Here is a 20,627-nt window from a genome sequence, read left to right as displayed (position 1 = left end):
AATATTGTTCTTTTAATTTCCAGGACATTCAGGAAGAAAGAAAACAGTTATTTTAGTACAGTGAACTGCCCGTGTTTTTCTCAAATTCAGCATTATTATAGTGTCTGTAACATTTGTTCATTTTCGTAATTCCCTGAAATCTGAAAAAAAAAATGATGGAACTACATGTATTTAAACAACATCTGAAGGAAATGGTAACTTTCCCTTATAAAGCTTGCTAACAATCCCTTATCATTGTAATAAGTATTTTGCCTTATAGAGTAATTATAAAGTGCAGTTTTGCTCTAAAAGTAGTAATTTTTGTTTCTTTAAAAGAAATGATCTAAAATCATATGGTAAACATGGCTGGCATTTTAATTGTGGCTTCGCATCCACAGTACAACCCCATGCTCAACAATCAAACAGGGAGGCTTTGTTCACAGTCACTCATGTCCCATGCTCTCTCATCTGGACTATTGCAGGAAGCTTCAACTGGTGCAGAATGCAGCTGCATGGGTAGTAAATGTTATCAGGTATTCTACACATGTCACACCACTGTTTTGCAAGCTGCACTGTTTTTTTTCTTCCCCAGATGCAATTCAAGGTGCTGGTTATTACATTTAAATCTCTTCATGGCTTGGAGCCAGTTTATTGTCCCAGGTGTCTCTACCCATCCAATTCAGTCACGCAGGTAAGGATGTTCTGAGCTCCATCAGCTAAGGAATGTTGGCTGGCAGGAAGATGTGCCTTTATTGCCATAGCTCTGGAATATGTTCCCTTTAGAGATTAGGATGGCCCTGTCCCAGTTGGCCTTTTGTAAGGCCATGAAGCAGTAGGCGTGAGCTTAGATGGACTCCAGAAGATGGTAGAGGACAGGAAGGCCTGGAGGAACATTGTCCATAGGGTCGCGATGGGTCGGACACGACTTCGCAACTAACAACAACAAGGCCATGAAGACTTAGTTGTGCTCCAGGACTGGGGCCCCAAGTGTGTTAAAGGCCCTGTTACCTAGTTGCATGAACATCCATAGTAACAACTTTACTTGATGCCATATATATTTATTTTATACAGTTTTAGTAGTTTTAATTGTTTTTATGTCTTATGATGTATCCCACTCAGAGTCTTGTGCTGAGATGGGCAGATAATAAAATCAAATCAAATGAAATCAATCAATCAATCAATCAATCAATCAATCAATCGAACTGATGAATTGCAGGTCTTCCAATCAAAAACTAACTGCCTTCAGAAATGAGAGAAAATATCTACCTGGTCCAGCACTCTATGGCTAACAATGTGCTATGTAATATTTTTAGGTATCTTACCCACTTCCCTTTAATGTTCAGCATGGCTAGTTGAAAATGCTCTGATATGGACAATGAAGGTTGCATCCTTCTTGCTTATATTTTCTACGTCAAGGCTAAACCATCTGAAATAAGAAACATACTGCATCTCTTTGCAGACTGAGTGGAATTAGAACATTGTTTTACTACAAAATTGGTTGAGAAGCTGGACAAATTCAAAGAAATATCTGAAGCTATCCTCAAATAAGTGGATGGAAAATGAATAAACAATAATCCCTCACCAAGCTACAATGTTCATATTCCTCTCAGTCTCCAAAGAGATGCAGACTGAGTAAACCTGAGTAAAACTGTAGTGGTAATACATAATTCAGATATTTATTTATTTATTTATTTATTTATTTATTTATTTATTTATTTATTTATTTAATGGGACTTATATACTGCCCTATCTCCCGAAGGACTCAGGGCGGCTAACAACAGTAAAATACAAGTAAAAATACAAATATTAAAAATTAAACTATATCTATAGCCCCAACTACAACCAATAAAACCTTAAAACCATATTAAAAACCCCTTATCATCAGTCCAGGTTGGCCTGTTGGAAAAGAAATGTCTTAAGGTCACGACGAAAGGACCGGAGGTCTGGGCATCCGGAGCTCCAGGGGAAGCTGATTCCACAGGGCAGGTGCCCTCACAGAGAAGGCGCTCCCCCTGGGGGTTGCCAGCCGACATTGTCTGGCCAACGGCACCCTGAGGAGGCCCTCTCTGTGTGAGCGCACAGGGCGATGGGAAGTTGCTCCTGGCAGCAGATGGTCCTGCAGGTATCCCGTGCCTAAGCCATGTAGGGCTTTATAGGTAAGAACCAGCACCTTAAATCTCACCCGGAAGGCAACCGGTAACCAATGCAGCTCACACTGTTTCTCACACTTACTTAAAATAAGATAACATTTATCTCAAAGGTTCTGCTTAGATCACAGTGAAGTAGTGACAGGTAGAGAAATTTTCTTGTATTTTCCTATGACTTTCAATTTAATTAAAAAATAATAATTTCAAGGAAGAAAAGTTACTTGAAAAAAGTCATTATGAGATTAGATGGATTTTGTGCTTATTTGTTTATGAGGTAGCCCAGAGCAACATGTGTTTTGAACTGCACAGTCATCTTTCCATTGTAGAATAATCTATTCCATTAAAGCCCAGGGAAAAAAAATGTTATAATGGAACTTTTTTCCACTGGATTTTTCAGTAGCACAACTGTTATCACTGCTAAGGGCAACATTCTGCCTTTGAAAAATTGGTTGAGAAGCTGGACAAGTTCAAAGAAATATCTGATGATATCCACAAATAAGTGGATGCAAATTGAATAACCAATAATCCATCTCCAATTTCTTTTACATAAAAATATCCATCAGCCACCCAAACAGACTCGGTTGCAGCACATATAATGTTATTAAGTCCACTTTCATTTTTCACTGTCAGCTAGAAAAACCAAGGAAGTTACATAAAATGTAGCCCTTTGGGGAGAGGGTTTTATTTAAATTAGTATATTGGGGCAGAATTCCACTTAAAATCTGTACTTTAAGGAAAATTACATTAAAATGTATGTTAGGAATATTACACATGAAAAATACCTACTGGGATATATATAATATTTACTGGGACAGTGACATATGCCAGACTTTTGCTATTCTTCACTGGTAGTCTCTAGGGAAAGTTACAGCATGGTTTGATTACTCCACTGTTAAAGAACTAGCAAAATTAATATGGAGTCACTTTGTTGGGTTGTAGCAATCAGTAATCTTTCATTTCATAATTCCATTCCATACTTAAAATGCTCTAATTTACCAGTGGGTGGGTTCATCTAGATGGGTGCATGAGGCTGATAATGTTTTTTTTTCTTTTTCTGTCCCACTACGCAGCAGTCAGGGACACTTAGAGCTGCAAGTCTCAAGCTCCAAGTACTCATAATTTGTATGTGAAGTGGTCCTTGAAAGCCTCAAAAACCTACCCAAGAGAAGTGCTTACCAGATTTATGTTGAGCCTAAGTAGAATTAAAACCATGAATAGCATCTGTCAACTCCTGTGATCTTTAAATAACATTGCAGATCTATAATGGAGAAGTGAAGTAGCATTTGTATAAATCATGTTATTTTGAAAGTAACAGTTTGTTAACCAAACCTTTGTTTAACTGATTGCTGACTAAATTATTGAAATTTTCAGTCTGGAATATCAGCATGTGCTTGATATCATTTGAAAATAAGACAACATTGAGTATACACTATAAAATAGCAACAAACACCTTTCATTTCCACATTTTTTCCAGTTTAACGTAACTTATGAAAAATGTACCTTACAAATAACAGTTTGATTGACTATAGATATGGCTTTGGAGTCTCATGAGGTCAGAGAGCCAAACACTCCAGGATTTTTGTTTTTAAATGTGCATTTCAAATGCTGGACAATTTTATGGCTGCGTAAAACATTTGTAGCTGCACAAGCTGAGATAATAACATGGTTAATCAAATATCATGCTTCAGGGCATAAATTGATTGCCTGAGGGGTTTGTGACAGATTTTTATTCCCACCAAGTACAACATTACAGAACAGGGAGGAGGGTTGTGTATTTGTGTATGAGAGAGAGAGAAGGAGAGGGAAAGGGAGAGAAAAAAGGTATGTGTGTTAATGCACATGCATGCATGCTTCTGCTTTTAATTTGGTTGAGCATAAGCTCTCTTCCACTGTCTGCATTAAGCAATGAAGCCAAGGGAGGCTAAGAGTCACTTCATTAACTGAAGGTCCTAGAGCCAAGGCACAAAATGCTGATCTGATTACTAGTGGGAATTGCAAAACCAGCACTTATTTTTACTCCATTCATTTAAATTTGACCCCAACACCTGACATACTATAGCACCTTATATTCTGAATTGAAGAATTTAAGTTAACAATGAATTAGAAACAGTTCAGTTGAAAATGCAAAAGAGTGATAAGGGAAGCATCCTGCTTATTGCATAGAAAGGCTTCCCCATTCAATTCTGTACCAGTAGATGCTTAAAAAGATGCTCCTAAAAGTATGGAAAAATACAGAGGTAATCATAATAATGATAGCTATGCAATCCAGTTGTTAGACAAACAGCTGGCAATTGGGGCATGGTGGATAAATTGTTCATTTTTCTTTGGCTGCTGCAACTTGGCAGAGGTGATAGAGGACATCATCACTAACACTACAAAAATCACTCTAATTCAGATTGGATTTCCCATAGGTCTACATGGCTCCAGTACTGCAGCTCATTGATTCCTCCAAAAATGTCACCAAAATTTAGAAGCAAATTGCTGGCTTTTCAGGTTCTCATCTAACACGTCTATTGTGATGACCTTCCTCCAAACCACTACCCCCCTTTTCAAAAAGAGGCAAAAGGTTTTGAATTAGCTACCTTCAATGTCCTCATCATATTATCTCCATTCTCCCTGGGGGTCTTGAAATAATTTTAAAACAATTCAACTGCTGACTTGAAGAAAAATTGCCCCATCCTGGTTTAATGTTGAGTGAAGTAATTAAAAAACAGCAAGGATGATTTACTTTCAGCATCTATTTCTTGCACAGTGTTAGGTGTAGCATTTCCGGTGTATTCTATGCTATCCATCCTCTAGGTTGCCGAAGACTGCATGGATGAACAATTAATAAGAATGGTTGCTGAAGACTCTGCAATAATTTTGCAATGAATTATTCTCCTGGATGTGCCTGTTATTCACCTTATAGCAGGGGTGTCACAGGCTAGTTGCATCATGCAGAGGCCGTGCCCACCCCAGCTCTGGCAATGCAAAAAAAGTTGTGATACATCACAACACGTCACATGACGTGGAGAGTATGACACCCATGCCTTACAATATGTCTTATCTTCCCAGTGATGTTTATAGTGCATGGCTAGGAATGTTTTCCATAGCTAGGGTTATTCTCAGCTCTAGGTACTGTCTAAATGTGAGCATTTATAGTGCTGGTTAAATTCTGTAAAAGCCTTGAGGCACCAAATAACAATGAAGTACTGGCTAGAGAAGACATCAGAAGTGCAGATGGGAGCAATAAATTCTTCATTCTTCCTTCCTCCTCCTTTTTCTCCTCCTCCTTTCTTGAAATAAGTTTATTCATTAGTTCCCACATTTCTCCTTTACTTTCTCAGGTCTTTGTATACAAGCCCTTATCCCATCTTCCCAGGTTCTATTCTTTGACCTTCCCCTGCCCCCTCTTCCTCTTGATATCATCATTGCTTTAATGCCTTAAGTATTAATTCAGAGGGAGCAGGTTGCTTCTTTATTCCTACATTTCAAAAAAGGAAATTTGGGGTTAGGGAAATTTTTATGGTTAAGCTTCATAGATGCAAAATAACATTCACATATTCACTGAAGCTTTGTACCTTCGTTCCAATTTTCCTACTTTGCAACATGTATTGGGAGAGAGGGGGGAAAAAGAGGGAGAATTTAAAGTATTGTGGTTTCCGTATGGCAGGGGTGTCAAAGTTGCCACATCATGTGACGTGTCGTGATGTATCGTGACTTTTTGCCCTTGCTGGAGCTGGGGTGTGTGTGCGTACAGCTTCTGCATGATGCATCCAGCCCACGGGCCAGCAATTTGACACCCCTGCTGTATGAGGAAATCAAGAGGAACATGCTTTAAACAATCAGAGCAGAACCCAAAACTCAACTGGTTTATGTGAAAGTATCACAAATTTGAAAAAAAAACACACACAAAACCCTGAACTTCCAAGATTTCTGTACCACATTTAACAGATTTAAAGTACCTGATTTTAATCCTTGCATATCTCCTATCAGTTATGACTCTAGATGTAAAGGAGTATTTAGTTATTAAATATGTGGTCATACTTGGTCACAGAATACTGTGCAATGCCTGGAGATGCTCAACATCTGATCAGCAATCAAGGCAATTAGCATCCAACCTGATAGAGTTATCGCTGTCTTCAAAAAAATATCTATATCATCCTAATTGCAATCAACATCAACAAAAATGAACTATCATGGCAGCTTTCTCCTTCTGAGAAATTGGAACACCAGAATGTAATCTTTTGCCACTTTCTCAAAATATATAAAAAATCATACATCTAATGATTTTGAATACAGTAAAAGTGCCCCCCAAAAAGTATAGTGTGACATCTTAGGTTTTCCTAGGCCTTAGCGGGGGTTCACCTTTTGGCCTTGTGTCATCCTGAAATTCAGACATGAAGGTATAAAATTGTCTCTGTTTAAAGGAGATAATGAAAAGCTTAAATAAACATGATAATTAATACACATAAGTTTGTGCATTACTGAAAGAAACAGAATAAGCAAATATATGAAATATTCATATCTAGGTAAATATTAAATATGGACTGAAGTAGACATGCAACCAGTAGGCATGTTGAATAAAGATTTCCTTAATCACTTCCCTTGCTGCTTCCCAGGACTAAAAAGTAATGATGGAATTGTCCTACTACAGGTAGTCCTCAACTTACAACAGTTTGTTTAGTGACCATTTGAAGTTGAAAATAGTTTGCAGCATCCCTGTGGTCATGGGATCAAAATTCAGATGCTTAACAACCCATAGTTATAATAGTCAACTCCCCAGATACCTCCTCAGAGGTCAGCTCAGGGCAGGATGAGCCCATTGCTGACATTTTCAGGAACTGAGTTGATTGATGGCTCTGAATGGCCATTTGGAAGAGACTTGGAGGAGCCCGCCCACTTTCATGGATTTCTCAGGGGGCTGAGACTCCTTGTGAAACCTCCTGGATATTGAAGCAGCTGCCTCTTGTCACCGCACCCTTTGATGCTGGAGTCAACCATCTTTGCTGCCCTTCTAACACTATAAGTTTCCCCAGTTGAAGCCTCCTCCAAATCTCTTCTGGATGGCCATTCAGAGCCCTCAATCAACTCAGTTCCTGACATGCCAGGAATGGGCTCATCCTCCGCTGAGCTGACCTCTGAGAAGGTATCTGGGGAGTCGATCAAGGGAACATCGCAAATGGTTGCAGTGTCCCGGGCTCATGTGATTACCTTTTGTGAATCTCTGACAAGCAAAGTCAATGGAGAAACTAGATTCACTCAATAATCATGTTACTAACTTAACAACTGCAGTGTTTCACTTAACAGGTTTGGCAAGAAAGCTTGTAAAATTGGGCAAAACTCGCTTAGCAACAGAAAGTATGGACTCAATTGTGGCTATAAGTCGAGGACTTTACCTGTATCTCTGGACTACTGCTGACAATGTTTCAAGACATTGCTTCAATAACTACCAGAATATCTCTGGGTATGAATTAAAAACAAAACAAAACAAAAAAATCCAAGGAGCGTGCTTTGATTTTCCCATTCTAAGTTGTCTTGATCTATTACATATCCATTCCTTTAAAAAAATATAGGTTTCCTGGGAAACCGGTTTATACCAGAGCAGAGTCCCTGTCCATTAGGTTACTATGATCAATTTGCATAAAGTCTTCAGTGTTCTGAGAGGAACGTATTCTCCAGAAGATGCTTGGAGCTGAACCTGGGATCTTTTGCATGCAAAGTATGAGCTGTGTCTTGAACTCTTGTCATTCCATGAATGGTAACAAGGTAAAAGATTTCCCAAGCATTCACTGAGAAAGAAAATGAAAGTGGCTTTCTGTATAAGTGCACTACTGTCAAGCACAGGTAATAAATGCAAAATAATTGGAAGAGTATACTTGAGTTGTTTTCTGTTGTTTAACAACCAACAATAATTGACTGAATTGTGATATATTTTAGTTAAGCAATTATGGCTTTTTCAATCCTTTAACCCTCCCCACCTCCTACTGTACCTCCAAATAAACATAAGATATTGCATACCGAGCTGACTCAACTTGCAAATGAGTTTTTTTCTTTGACGGGTGGAAGAAAGATGGGTGAACAAGACCTTTTAACATACCCTTTTTGTGTATCTGCATTTTTGCATGTGTGCAGGAGTTTTACTAAACAACACTGACATTTTGTAAGAGAACTCTTCACTGCAGAACTGTATGGTACAGTAACTTCCTAGGATGGCTTCCAAGTACAGAAAGAATTGTGTTGAAAGCCTCGGTGGAGTTCAGCCTTCCATTTTAACTCATTTCTTATTTTGCAGCATGCATCGAATTAGCATCTCCCTGTATTTAGCAAAGATCCATACAATAAACATGAGCCCAAGAGGTTCAAAGAAAGGACTTGAAAACCTGCCTGCCAGACCGGTACGCCTCCATTCATGCATCTCAGCTGAGATCAAAGCACTTGAGCAAATCAGAGTTATATGCCTTCTCAGCAACCCAAGACACGGGCAAGTCCACAGAGCTCACAAGGCACTTTTACGCTGACAGAGAGTAACCAATGCAAATAATTGCCTATTCTCCTTTCCTATATTTGCATATTTTTAACCCTCATAAGATTTGATATGTTGTTTCACGGAGATTTTTTATTATCTTTCACTAGCACAATGATGTTTCCAATTTTTCAGCACATAAACAGTGGGAAATAACTAAACAAATAATTAAATAAATAAGGTTAATCCCTATGTAAAGATGGCAAACTAGCTACGCACACAGAAAAAGACACCCAACCTTAATTTGTGAGTACAATAATTTTTCATATTTTAATTACTTGTATTTTGGGTTGTTTAAATTCAACTTATAAATAGCAAGCTGATTCAACAGCTATGTAATAAAATATATCTCTAATATATCTTCAAGCATTAAAGAGGAACTTGGGGTTCTACAGATAATACTGAACTACTGTTCCCACCATCCTTCACTGTTAGCTGTGCTCAGTGGTGGGATTCAACCAGTTCGCACCAGTTTGGCAGAACCAGTAGCTAATTTTTTTGTTGCCGAAGCCCAGAATGGCCTTCCAGAAGCGGCATCCAGACAGAGAACCGATTGTTCACATATTTGAATCCCCCCACTGGCTGTGCTAAAGGTTGAACATTGAAGCAACATCTGAAGGTAGATATCAAAAGATCTCTGCTTTTCATTCAGCTCTTGTAAGTCTCTGCTATAGGGCAAGTTAAAACAATGCCAGCTCCTCAAAATGTCCAGTGAAGTTCATGACTGGATGATAGATTGGATCTGGAACTCTATATTTCTAGGTCAACACGATGCAATGGCACTGCCAGGATTAAGAAATTGGCATGGGATTTCCATTTCCTTTCTCCTGAAATTCTCTCTTTCCTACCACACACTTCCTCCTATTATTTTTTCTTCTTTTTTTATTAAACAGGAACACTGGCACCTTTCACTCACTACCCTTTCCTCACTGTTTTAAAGGCTTTAGATGTACTGCCAAGCAAAGCTGCAGTCATATGCAACATGCTGGGTTTTTTCAAATGGACTGCTTGAAATAAACTACTGAAAGTAGTGTACATTTCTTCAAAATATTCTGTGTTGCTGAATTTACTGCCCCTTAGATTTTTTTTTTATTATCCATATGCTCTTAAAATTCAAAGAACTGTAAGAGGGGAATTTTTGCAGAAATCATAAGCAATGTTATTTATACTCAAGTATAGATCCTCTCCACCCACCCTTCCATTTTAAACCTCTTTGGAAGATGTACTTTACTTCTTTGATTGATGTTCATATGTTCACACATGCACAGGAGCTATTTTAATTCTATCCTTATTGGCTGATTGAAATATTTCTTATCCCAGTTCCAAGGGTTGAGTCATCTCAAAGAGGTAGCTTTCCAGCTTCTGGTTTTCCCTGCGGTATTCTATCAGGTTAAAAGCTGCTCTGCTGACTTTGTAATCTTAAACATCTGCATGCCATGCTTTTTAAGAGCCACCCAGAGAGAAGGAATGGATGGGATTTAGGAGGGAAAAAGGGAACGCTTAGCTTTTTCAGGAGATGAAGAAAGCTTTATGAAAAATGTCCGTGCAGCAGAAAAGTCTGCAGCTGACTTCTTTCAAATATTTTATACAACAGCTGCATTTACTCTTGAGAAACCTATCCATAGACATTTTTCCTTCTTTCTGTGTTTGAGTTATATCTCATGACACAAGCATGGCATTGATCTGTCAGATAACGAGGGTTTTCACTCTAGAGATTTATTGTCCATCTGCATCCTGGCTAGATAATACCTGAACAATTAGAAACATAGCTAGATGAGGTCATTCCTATCCTTACTAAAGACTTTAGCAGAATAGATGATCAAATTGTTGAGTATGCAAACCAAAAAAGACAATGCATTATAGAAATACCTATTTACGTATAGGAAGAAATAGGTAGAACATTGATTGACCTGGTGATTAAGGATCATGATACAAAGGTAGAAGTGATGTTTTTGAAGTATATGGCCTCAGTTATGATTTAAAGAAGGGGAAAACTTTTCCTGAGAGATTCAAAGGTAGCCTAGGGATTTTTGTGAAGGTAAAAAACAAGTTTATGCTCACTTATCTGAGCAGCTGGAGGCAAAGGCAAGTCAAATGTGACAAATAAGCAAAGATTTATGTCTGGCAAAGTACCATCAACAGGACTAAAATGGAGCTCATCCTAATTTATTTTCCAAACTTGTATCCCACCCATCTAGTTGAAGGCAATTCTTTACCTCAGAGACAGAAGTGAATTATATCAAACAGTTGCTGTGAATATAAAAATGACTGTTTACACTTCTGCACTTATTAATACAAGTGAGATATAGATCAGTAATCGGTAATCTTCAGCTCAGAACTGATGAAGCTTCTTGGATAAGAAGCAAAACATATTCAAGGAAAAGGAAGGAAAGTCCAGTTGCCTTTTGAAAAAGCACCTTTGGGACAACCATGACATGGATGACTGAGAACCTCCGTACACATCTACATTGCAGACTCAACACATCCATTTTTCCTTGCCTCTCCAGCTCAGGAAGCATTTAAAAAACACAAAATAGAAGACTGAAAGGCTGACATCAAGTGCTTTGTGAAAATATCATCCATAGCTCTCTGAGACCAAACCAATAAGTATAGTATTTAGTTGGAGATTCTTGAGTAACAACAATAAAATATACATATGTACATGCAGATACACATGGAGCTGCCTTTTAAATATATGTAAGGCAAAATTGCATTAGAAATTAAATAGACTGTAGAATTAAAAGCCAGGCATGGGCACAAAGAATTGAAATTTAGGTGGCCTGTTATACTTCTTTGAGAATTTCAGCTAGACAGCAAAAGTAGGGAAATATATTTGCATTATAGTACTTCCAAAATTTTACATGGTTACAGGCTTGTTTTGGTTTCAACTCTTCCAATGCTGTTACTCTGTTATTCTGGTTTGGTTTGTTTTCATCTTTTAAATATCCCACAGCTGGTTGCTGAGCTAAACGTTGAAATTTAGCTGATATTATTTCCTGGGTGAAATAATGTGAGAAAGTTTGGTAGCACATATGGCATCTGCAAAATATTTCAGGCCCTAGATTAAAATCATTTGACACCAGAGATTCAAGGGTGTTAAACAAAATGTGATCCTCTGAACAGATTTATTTATTAGATTTGTATGTTGCCTATCTCACTATCAAAGTAACTCTGGGCAGCTTTCAACAGAATAAAAACAGGAGTATAGAAACCTTAAAATGTTAAAAACATTAAAGTTAACAGGGGTTGGATAAATCTAGAAACCAGTATATGAGCGGAATGGAAATGGGATTTTTTTTCCTTACTCCACTAGCCACCTCCAATGTGGAATGCTGCTTTGGGGTCCCAAGCCAAGTTCTGTGGCTCTTTTGAAAGGCCAAGAGGGTGGGGCTGGTTCTCACCTCCAGCAGCATGATGTTCCAGAGAATGGGGGCCACAGCAGAAAAGGGTCTTCTTTTGGACCCTGTCAACTGACATTCCTTGACTGACAGGCTCTGCAGCATGCCTTTTCTGTTGAAGTGAGTTGGTCAGGCCAATCCCATTGGAGTGAGAGGCTTCCCTCAGGTACACTGGTTCTGGTATGAAGGGCTTTAAAGATAATAACCAACACCTGGAATTGGACCCAGAAGCAATCCGTGCAGCTCATATATCAGTGGGGTTACATGGGCCACCAAAGGGGCCTCTAGAACTGTCTATGCAGCTGTGTTCTGTGCCAGTTTTCCAAGCCAGTTTTCCAAGCCAGGCTTCCAAATAATCTTCAAGGGTAGCCCATGTAAAATGCATAGTAATAGTTCAAAAGTGAGATGACCAGGGTATGAGTGACTGAATGCAGGGCCTCACAATTCAAGAAAGGGCACTACTGGGCACAACACAAAGAGGCACAAAGGCTCTCCTAGGGACAAACTGCCACTTGCTCTTCCAGCAGGAGTTGTGAGAGTAGGAGAAACTGCAAGTTGCACACGGGGTCTACCTGAACTAACAATGTTAAGCTCCCAGATCCCAAGGCTCCACGAACCATAGCCATTTGGTCTTAACATGGTTTACCTGAAATTAAATGCATTTTATGGAATTATCTTCTATAAATTGTCTTTTGTCTTCTGCTGGCTCACATCTCTCATTTTCTCTATCTCTCTCATCAGTTTGAGCTAGGCTATTCCTATAGGCACAATGTTCCTAAATAGATTAAATGGCACATGCGTATTGAAAAGAAATAATACATCTACATTCAGAGCAAGCTTCTCAGGTGTTATGTTTTAAATGCCCACATGTTTTAATGCCTCTGAACTGAACCTAGTAGTGTTTTGTGCAGGAAGAATTGTACCCAACCACTTGATAATCAATAAAGAAGTAAGTTTCCATGCCAACCTTCAAGCCTTGGACAAGAATGCAGTGCACCATAACTCTGAAGAGATGACAGTGTACCCTAACTGAAAAGAACTTTTAAAAATAAGAAGTAAAAAAGCCAGAACAACTTTCATAAATGCTATAGTTAATGTGCTGCAAACATATTCACAAATTGCAAAGCTCATCTTATTGCAAAATATTCATTTAACTAAAGCCCCTCTGGGCCCAAATTTTAATCTGCAGCCCCTGAGACAGTAGCATAGAGAAATAAGAGCTTTAACATATTTTCTTTTTTTATGGACCGGTACACAGTGAAAGTTAAATTCCTTTTTCCTTACATCATTCTGACTTTCCCTTCATCTCCAAGTGCAGTAGCTTATTAAACACAGTAATTTATTTTACAAGATTCAGAGCCCATTTTTCATGGCACCGGGCCTGATTATGCAAGAAACCATCTGTCTTCCATAGTTTTTACCCATCCTCCAGGATCAGGCAGAGTTGACATATTCCAGGTCTCATCCATTAAGCAGTGTCATCTGGTGGGACCTGGGAAGTCTATCTACTCTGTCACAGTGCTTGTCCTCTGGAACAACATTTCCCTAGACATGTGTTTGGCCCCAATTTTAACCTTGTTTAAAAGAGCTATTAAAACCTGCTGTTCTCCCAAACCTTGGACTAGGATTGTTGTGGGCTTCTTCTTTTTGGACTGTGTATGAATGTGTTTCTGGAGGCCTGTTGCTGTTTTTTTTCTCTATTTTTAATACAGCATTTTGTTTGCATATTTAACATTGTTTTTAATATTTTAATATTAATATAGCAGTATAAAGTAATATTTTAAAATTGTACCTGCCTAAAGTTGCCATGTTGAGCAACCTAATACATTTAATAAATAAACATTTTTTTTTCTCCAAACAAAATACCATGGAAAACAGCTATGCACATATCCCAGCATTTTGCAGAGTAGAAAGTTTATCTTTTTGATAAAGTGACAAAGTTAAGTTATTACATTTCCTTAACCTTTTTAATTTTTAAGGAACCCTCAGCTTAACTCTAAAAATGATCATGATATGGTATACAATACAAGGTTTGGGAAACCAACAGGAAACAATGACTGCAATGCTATTACATTTAATATATGTACAAAATGGAAAATTTCCAGTCAAAGTCAACCATGAATATTCACAGAAGGATCACAGAAGAAAGTGAATTATATAATTTGTGCCATTGCCATGATGATGCATGGGTTATTACTATGGATTCCATCAGAGGTATATATAGCATTTGATAATAATGAAGCAAGCATCTAAAAACTCAAGAATTGGGGGTGGGAGGAAGCTTGAAAAGAAAATAACATTTCTTTATTTCTTAGCTTTATACTAATGAAATCATGGATAACAATAGCCATGTAGCAAACAATAATGAAATGCAATTTCCATAATACATGTAAGAATGGCAACATAAAACCAAAAACAATACATTCTCTATGATATCTAAAACATTTCAGGTTTTAAAAGCATATGAAAAGCCAATAACATGGAAACCAACTCCTTTGGGAAGTTGTTCTATAACACAGGTCTCCCCATGCTGTGTATGTGTCTATGTCTGTGTGTCTCTCTGTATGTCTGTCTCTGTCTCTATCTTTGTGTGCATGTGTGTGCACGCCTGTGTGTAAGGGACCAGCATGGTTTTTCAGTGGCATTCAGCACACTATAAAGTTAAAGAATATAGAATAGCAGAGTTGGAAGGCACCTTGGAGGTCTTCCAGCCTAACCGTCTGCTCAGGCAGGAAACCTTATACCATTTCAGACAAATGGTTGTCCAATCTCTTCTTGCGTTGGAGCATTCACAACTTCTAGAGGTGTTGTTCCACTGGTTAATTGTTCGATCTGTCAGGAAAATTTCTTCTTAGTTCTAAGTGGCTTCTCTCCTTCATAGTTTCCATCCATTGCTTCTTGTCTTGGCTTCAGGTACTTTGGAGAATAGCTTGACTCTCTCTTCTTGGTGGCAACCCCTGAGATATTTTGAACACTGCTATTATGTCACCTCTCGTCTTTCTCTTTCTTAAACTAGACATGCTAATTCCAGCAACTGTTCCTCATATGTTTTAGCCTCCAGTCCCCTAATCAACTTTGTTGCTCTTCTCTGTACTCTTTCTAGAGATTCCATATCTTTTTTACATCGTGGTGACCAAAACTGGATGCAGTATTCCAAGTGTGGCCTTACCAAAGCATCATAAAGTGGTATTAACATTTCATGTGATCTTAATTCTATCCCTCTGTTAGTGGGATAGATAAAATAGCTTCTTCTAGGAAATGTAGGACCTATCTTATATACTGTTCTGGTCATCACATTAGAAAAAAGACCTTGCAAAATTGCAGCAGGAGGTAGCCAAAATGAATGGGGATTAGCTGATTTGTTTTCATACATCATTTATTTAACATATGACATTCATTACTACAAGATATGGTGCTGGTCCCTAAGCTGAGTAGTTTTAAAGGAGGATTGGATAAGTGATGCTGATCTTAAAGACTCAGTGTTAAATAGCATGCCTCCAAATACCAATTTCATAGGATCAACAGAAGGTGCAAGGGTGTCTTGGATCTCCTGCTTGTAAGCAATCTGGCTGGAAGCTGAAAGAAACAAAATGCTGCATTAACATGAACTGGTCTGGCTGAATTATTTTTATGTTTTAAAACCTTAAGGGAGACACCATAGCTCAGTTGCGTAGCAAATACTTTGCATTCAAAATGTTTCAGTTCCAATGCAATTATATGTGAGATTAGACTTTATTTGTAGCTCTTTGCTGCCATATTGTGTTCATCCAGAATTTTGAAGTCCAGATTTGATATCCCTAACTTTCTTTTCTGCCATTCAGTAGTGTCCAATTCTCAGAGACCCCTGCAGATTTTGGGGCAAGGTTTTTCGGAAGTAGTTTTTTTATTGCTTTCTGCCCAGGGCTGAGAGAGTGACTGGCCCAAAGTCATCCAGCTGGCATTGAGTTAAAGGGATGATGAAAATGGTTGATGTTGTTGTCGTTGTTAAGTTAGAAGGGACCTTGCTCAGGCAGGAAACCCTATGCCATTTCAGACTCATGGTATCCTGGTTTGTAGTCTGATAACTTAACCACTATCCAAACTGGTTCTCAACTTCTAAAATACAAATATATATTTCAGCCCATGCTGTATACCTGATTGCTGAAAAGACATTGACAACCTGGAAAAAGGAAAAGGTTTCTTATACAACTCAGAAGGAACTAGAGGATCTAGAAAAAGAACAGTTGGATGAGAAGACAAACAATTTTGCTAGTCAGCTAACTAAGGTATGTAGGAAGCACATCACAAGAGTAATGGGGGTCTTTATCAACTGGGAGACAAACTCTGCACTAAGTGGAAGATCAAACAGATTCCTGACAAACCTAGCAGACAACTTTCTCTCCCAAAAAGTAGAGAAGGAAACTAGGGGATTAGCCATATTGGATTTGATTCTCACTAACAGAGATGAAATGATAGAAAGTGTCAAAGCCACAGGAACCTTGGGGGTAAGTGATCATGCAATATTGGAATTCTACATTCTGGAGGCACAAGCAATACAACACAGCCAAACTAGAGTCTTGGACTTTAAAAGAGCTAATTTCAATAAACTTAGAGAGGGCTTGGGAAGAATTCCATGGATGAGAATCCTAAAGGGGAAAACAACTCAGGATGCTTGGGAAATTTTGAAAAGTGAGATAATAAAGGCCCAGTCTAGCACAATACCAACAAAGAAGAAAAATAACAGCTCTCAAAAGAAACCAGCATGGCTGCATAAAGAACTCTGATAAATTGAAAGATTAAAAGGACAAGTATAGAAAGTGGAAAGAGGGGCACATAACTAAGGCAGAATATACCTACAAAGGTAGGTATGTACCTACAAAGAATGTACGTACAAAGATGAAGTCAGAGAAGCTAGGGCTCAAAATGAACTAAGGCTTGTGACCAAAGTCAAAAATAACAAAAAAAGCTTCTTTCAACATATAAAAACAAGAAAAAAGTGAAGGAAATGATTGGTCCATTAGAAGGGAAAGTGGCAAGAAGGTGACAAGCAACAGGGAGAAAGCAGATACAGGAGGACCTGGCCAGACTTGAACACTGGACACTATCTAACAAAATAAAATTCAATGGTGAAAAAAGTAAGGTTCTACATTTAGGCAGGAAAAATCAAATGCACAGGTATAGTATAGGTGGTACCTTGCTCAATAGTAGTAACTGTGAGAGGGATCTCAGAGTGCTAGTAGACAATCACTTCAATATGAGCCAGCAGTGTGCTGCAGCTGCCAAAAAAAGCCAACACAGTGCTAGCCTGCATTAACAGAGGGATAGAATCAAGATCATGTGAAGTACTAATACCACTTTACAATGCTTTGGTAAGGCCACACCTAGAATACTGCATCCAGTTTTGGTTACCACGATGTAAAAAAAGATGTTGAGACTCTAGAAAGGGTACAGAGAAGGGCAACAAAGATGATTGGGGGACTGGACGCTAAAACATATAGGGAACGGTTGCTGGAATTGGGTATGTGTAGTTTAACGAAGAGAAGGGTGAGGGGTGACATGATAGCCGTGTTCCAATATCTCAGGGGCTGCCACAAAGAAGAGGGAGTCAAGCTATTCTCCAAAGCACCTGAAAGCAGGACAAGAAGCAATGGATGGAAACTAGTCAAGGAGAGAAGCAACCTAGAACTAAGGAGAAACTTCCTGACAGTTAGAACAATTAACCAGTGGAACAACCTGGCTCCAGAGGTGGTGAATGCTCCAACACTGGAAGTTTTTAAGAAGAGACTGGATAGCCATTTGCCTGAAATGGTATAGGGTTTCCTGCCTAGCAGGGGGTTGGACTAGATGACCTCCAAGGTCCCTTCCAAATAATAATAATAATAATAATAATAATAATAATAATAATAATAATAATAATAATAATAATAATAATAATTATAATTATTATTATTATTATTATTATTATTATTATTATTATTATTATTATTATTATTAATTCAGAACAACTACATCAATATGGAAGAATAAAGAGATGACCCACTAGACCTACAAGTCCTCTCAATGGTTTTGCCAATATCAATTAATATAGATGTTATTACAAGGAAATTGGTTCGATGACCTAAAAACAAGGACATGGAAGATGATTTGGCAAAGGAAAAAAGCTACAATAAGACTCAAGAAGAATGGAGTTTCGACCATCTTATTGAAAGGGCTAAGCTTGTAAGCTGCCCTGAGTCTTCGGAGAAGGGCGGGATATAAATGGAATTAAAAAAAAAATCTGAAACAGAATGTACTTAAATAGATAAGATGTGTATGTGGAACACGACATTGCTATGAATTGAGATAAAGAAAAACTTTTGGTCATTAAAATTTAGCAGTATAAATACTAATAGTTAATTTGAATATTGATTTGTGTGATCCATGTAAAGGTGAATAATGTAGATAAGCTAAAAATGTATTGTTGAAAGTAATAAATAGGTCTATATGGAATGTTAAAAACAAAAATTATTACTTTAAGCAAGAGATAGCAGATATAAAGAGGAAGAGAGGAAGCATTAAATATTGAAATAAAAAGAAATTTTTATTACTACTTTAAAAAACAACAACTGAAAATTAGCAAAAAGGAAGGATATCATACTGTATCTTTAACTTGTTGAAATAGAGGGTGAGAAGTTAAGTAAACGGGATGTGTATTTTGAATATTAGATTTTGTGAGGAATGGTGATAGATGAATTGGGAGTATACTAAAAATCTTGGGAATGATAAATATGAAATGTTAAATCTAAATGTAAGTGGAAATTAAAATTGAAAAATCTATTAGGTCATTGATTGTCTAAAAGATTGTATGTTAAAACAATTAGAATATGGGAAGGAAGGAAGGAAGGAAGGAAGGAAGGAAGGAAGGAAGGAAGGAAGGAAGGAAGGAAGGAAGGAAAGCTAGATTTAATGTATGTTAAAACTACTTCTTGTACTTCACCCATACTTTTTATTCATCCATGCCATTCTTTCTTCTGCTATGGACATAAACCACTTTATACATTTTTTCCCCCTTAACTCTCTTATTTGCTTTTTATGGAACTCATCAAATGCATTTAACTGCTACTTTATCAGCTTCTGTTTGACTCATTCATTTGGTCCTCATTTGTTTGTTTATTATTTATTAAATTTTTATAGCTGCCTACTTGCTCAAAGTGACTCTAGGCAGTTTACAAGCAATAAAAACACAGTACAGGGGGGAAAAATAACCCTGGTGACAACACACAACCAAATGAGCAGCTGGCAAAACCATGTCTTCAGGGCCTCACAAAAGAGTGTCAAACTGGGTGCCAATCTAATTTCTGAAGGATTGATATTTCAAAGGAAGGGAGCCACGGCAGAGAGGCCTGGCTACATGGTAGTAATTCCTAGCTTAATTAATCCACTATTATGTACTTTGTTTTGTTATATTGAATTAGGTTTAAAATGATTCAACTTTGAACATGTTTTATTAATTCCAGTGATCTAATTGCTACCTCTTGAGAGAATGTCAATTGCAAATTCTCTCTGGGAAAACATTCTGCTAAGCCTGAAGAAGCTGGCTTGATAAGCTACTAGGCAGAAATATGAGAGATCATAAATTTCCACAACTTGTCCGTCTTGACAAAAATGCTCCTCAAGCAAGATGTATGTGATGCGGCTTTCAGAAAGGAATTCATGCAATGCGTTCGGGGACAAAATATAGCTAGCACGGTGATGAAGTGGATAAAGAGTGATTATGGGTGTTTATTCTGATGAGTTCAGTAGCTTAAATTGTGACCTCCAATGTGAATAAGATGAATTGCTCCAACATCACCTGCTTTAGTTCAGAAAGGAGTGACAGTGACTAATAAGCCTTAATTAGTAGTCCCCTTTTCACCTGTACTGTATAAAGCACTCTGGCTTGTTCATCATGGAAGCCAAATACCTTGGGAAAAAAAGGAAAATCCAATTGGCAGGGAAAGAGAGCATGTCTGATTACAAAATTGATTATGCTAGCGTAAATGAAGAGTAACTCATGGGGACAACTCTGAAAGAAAAGGGCATGACACAGGTGGACACCATGCAGTCAGACTGCTTTTAATTAAAAACCACTTCTGTCTAGAAAACATAGAAGTCTAAATGTAATTCTGCCCAATTTGCTTAACTGCCAATTTGCAAGATATAATTTAGCATTTTTGAGTGGCCCCACATGGACGCTTTCTGTGTTTCTGGTCCAATGCTTTAGTGGTAAATTGCAAATGTGGGAATTACCTCTGGATAAGAAAGATACTTTTGGATATATGGATGACATACTAATGAATGACAAGTTGCATTGCTTCTATGTTACAACTGGAGCTTGGAAAGACACACAGTTCCAACCACATGTGGTCAATATGGTTATATTTTGACAAAAGCATTTTGCTTTTGAAAACAGTTGAGTATCCCTTATGACTTAACCTGGAAATAAAGAAATGTGCTCTAAATAAGCTATATTTGGACCTTTCTCAGTCAAGTGAGATTTTATGATAACGAGTGTAAATTCCTTGTTGAAAATTCAAGTGATTTGGGCAATTAGAAGGTCTGAAAATCTCTGAAAACTTTCTGAGTATCTTTGGAGCAGTC

General features: G+C 37.8%; 1 long non-coding RNA gene across 1 annotated transcript; it reads left to right on the top strand.

Moving 5' to 3' along the window:
• The first annotated feature begins 73 nt into the window (after positions 1–73).
• On the top strand, positions 74–18,134 carry LOC310635408. The gene is made up of 3 exons (XR_014491401.1): positions 74–194; positions 572–670; positions 18,009–18,134. It is a non-coding gene; the product is annotated as an uncharacterized lncRNA (long non-coding RNA).
• Positions 18,135–20,627: the final 2,493 nt, after the last annotated feature.

The sequence above is a fragment of the Vipera ursinii genome (genome assembly GCF_947247035.1).
Source record: "Vipera ursinii genome assembly, chromosome: 2".
In the NCBI taxonomy this organism is placed as follows: domain Eukaryota; kingdom Metazoa; phylum Chordata; class Lepidosauria; order Squamata; family Viperidae; genus Vipera; species Vipera ursinii.
Note: the sequence above shows the minus strand (reverse complement) of the source record. Positions and strands in the feature narration are given on the sequence as shown.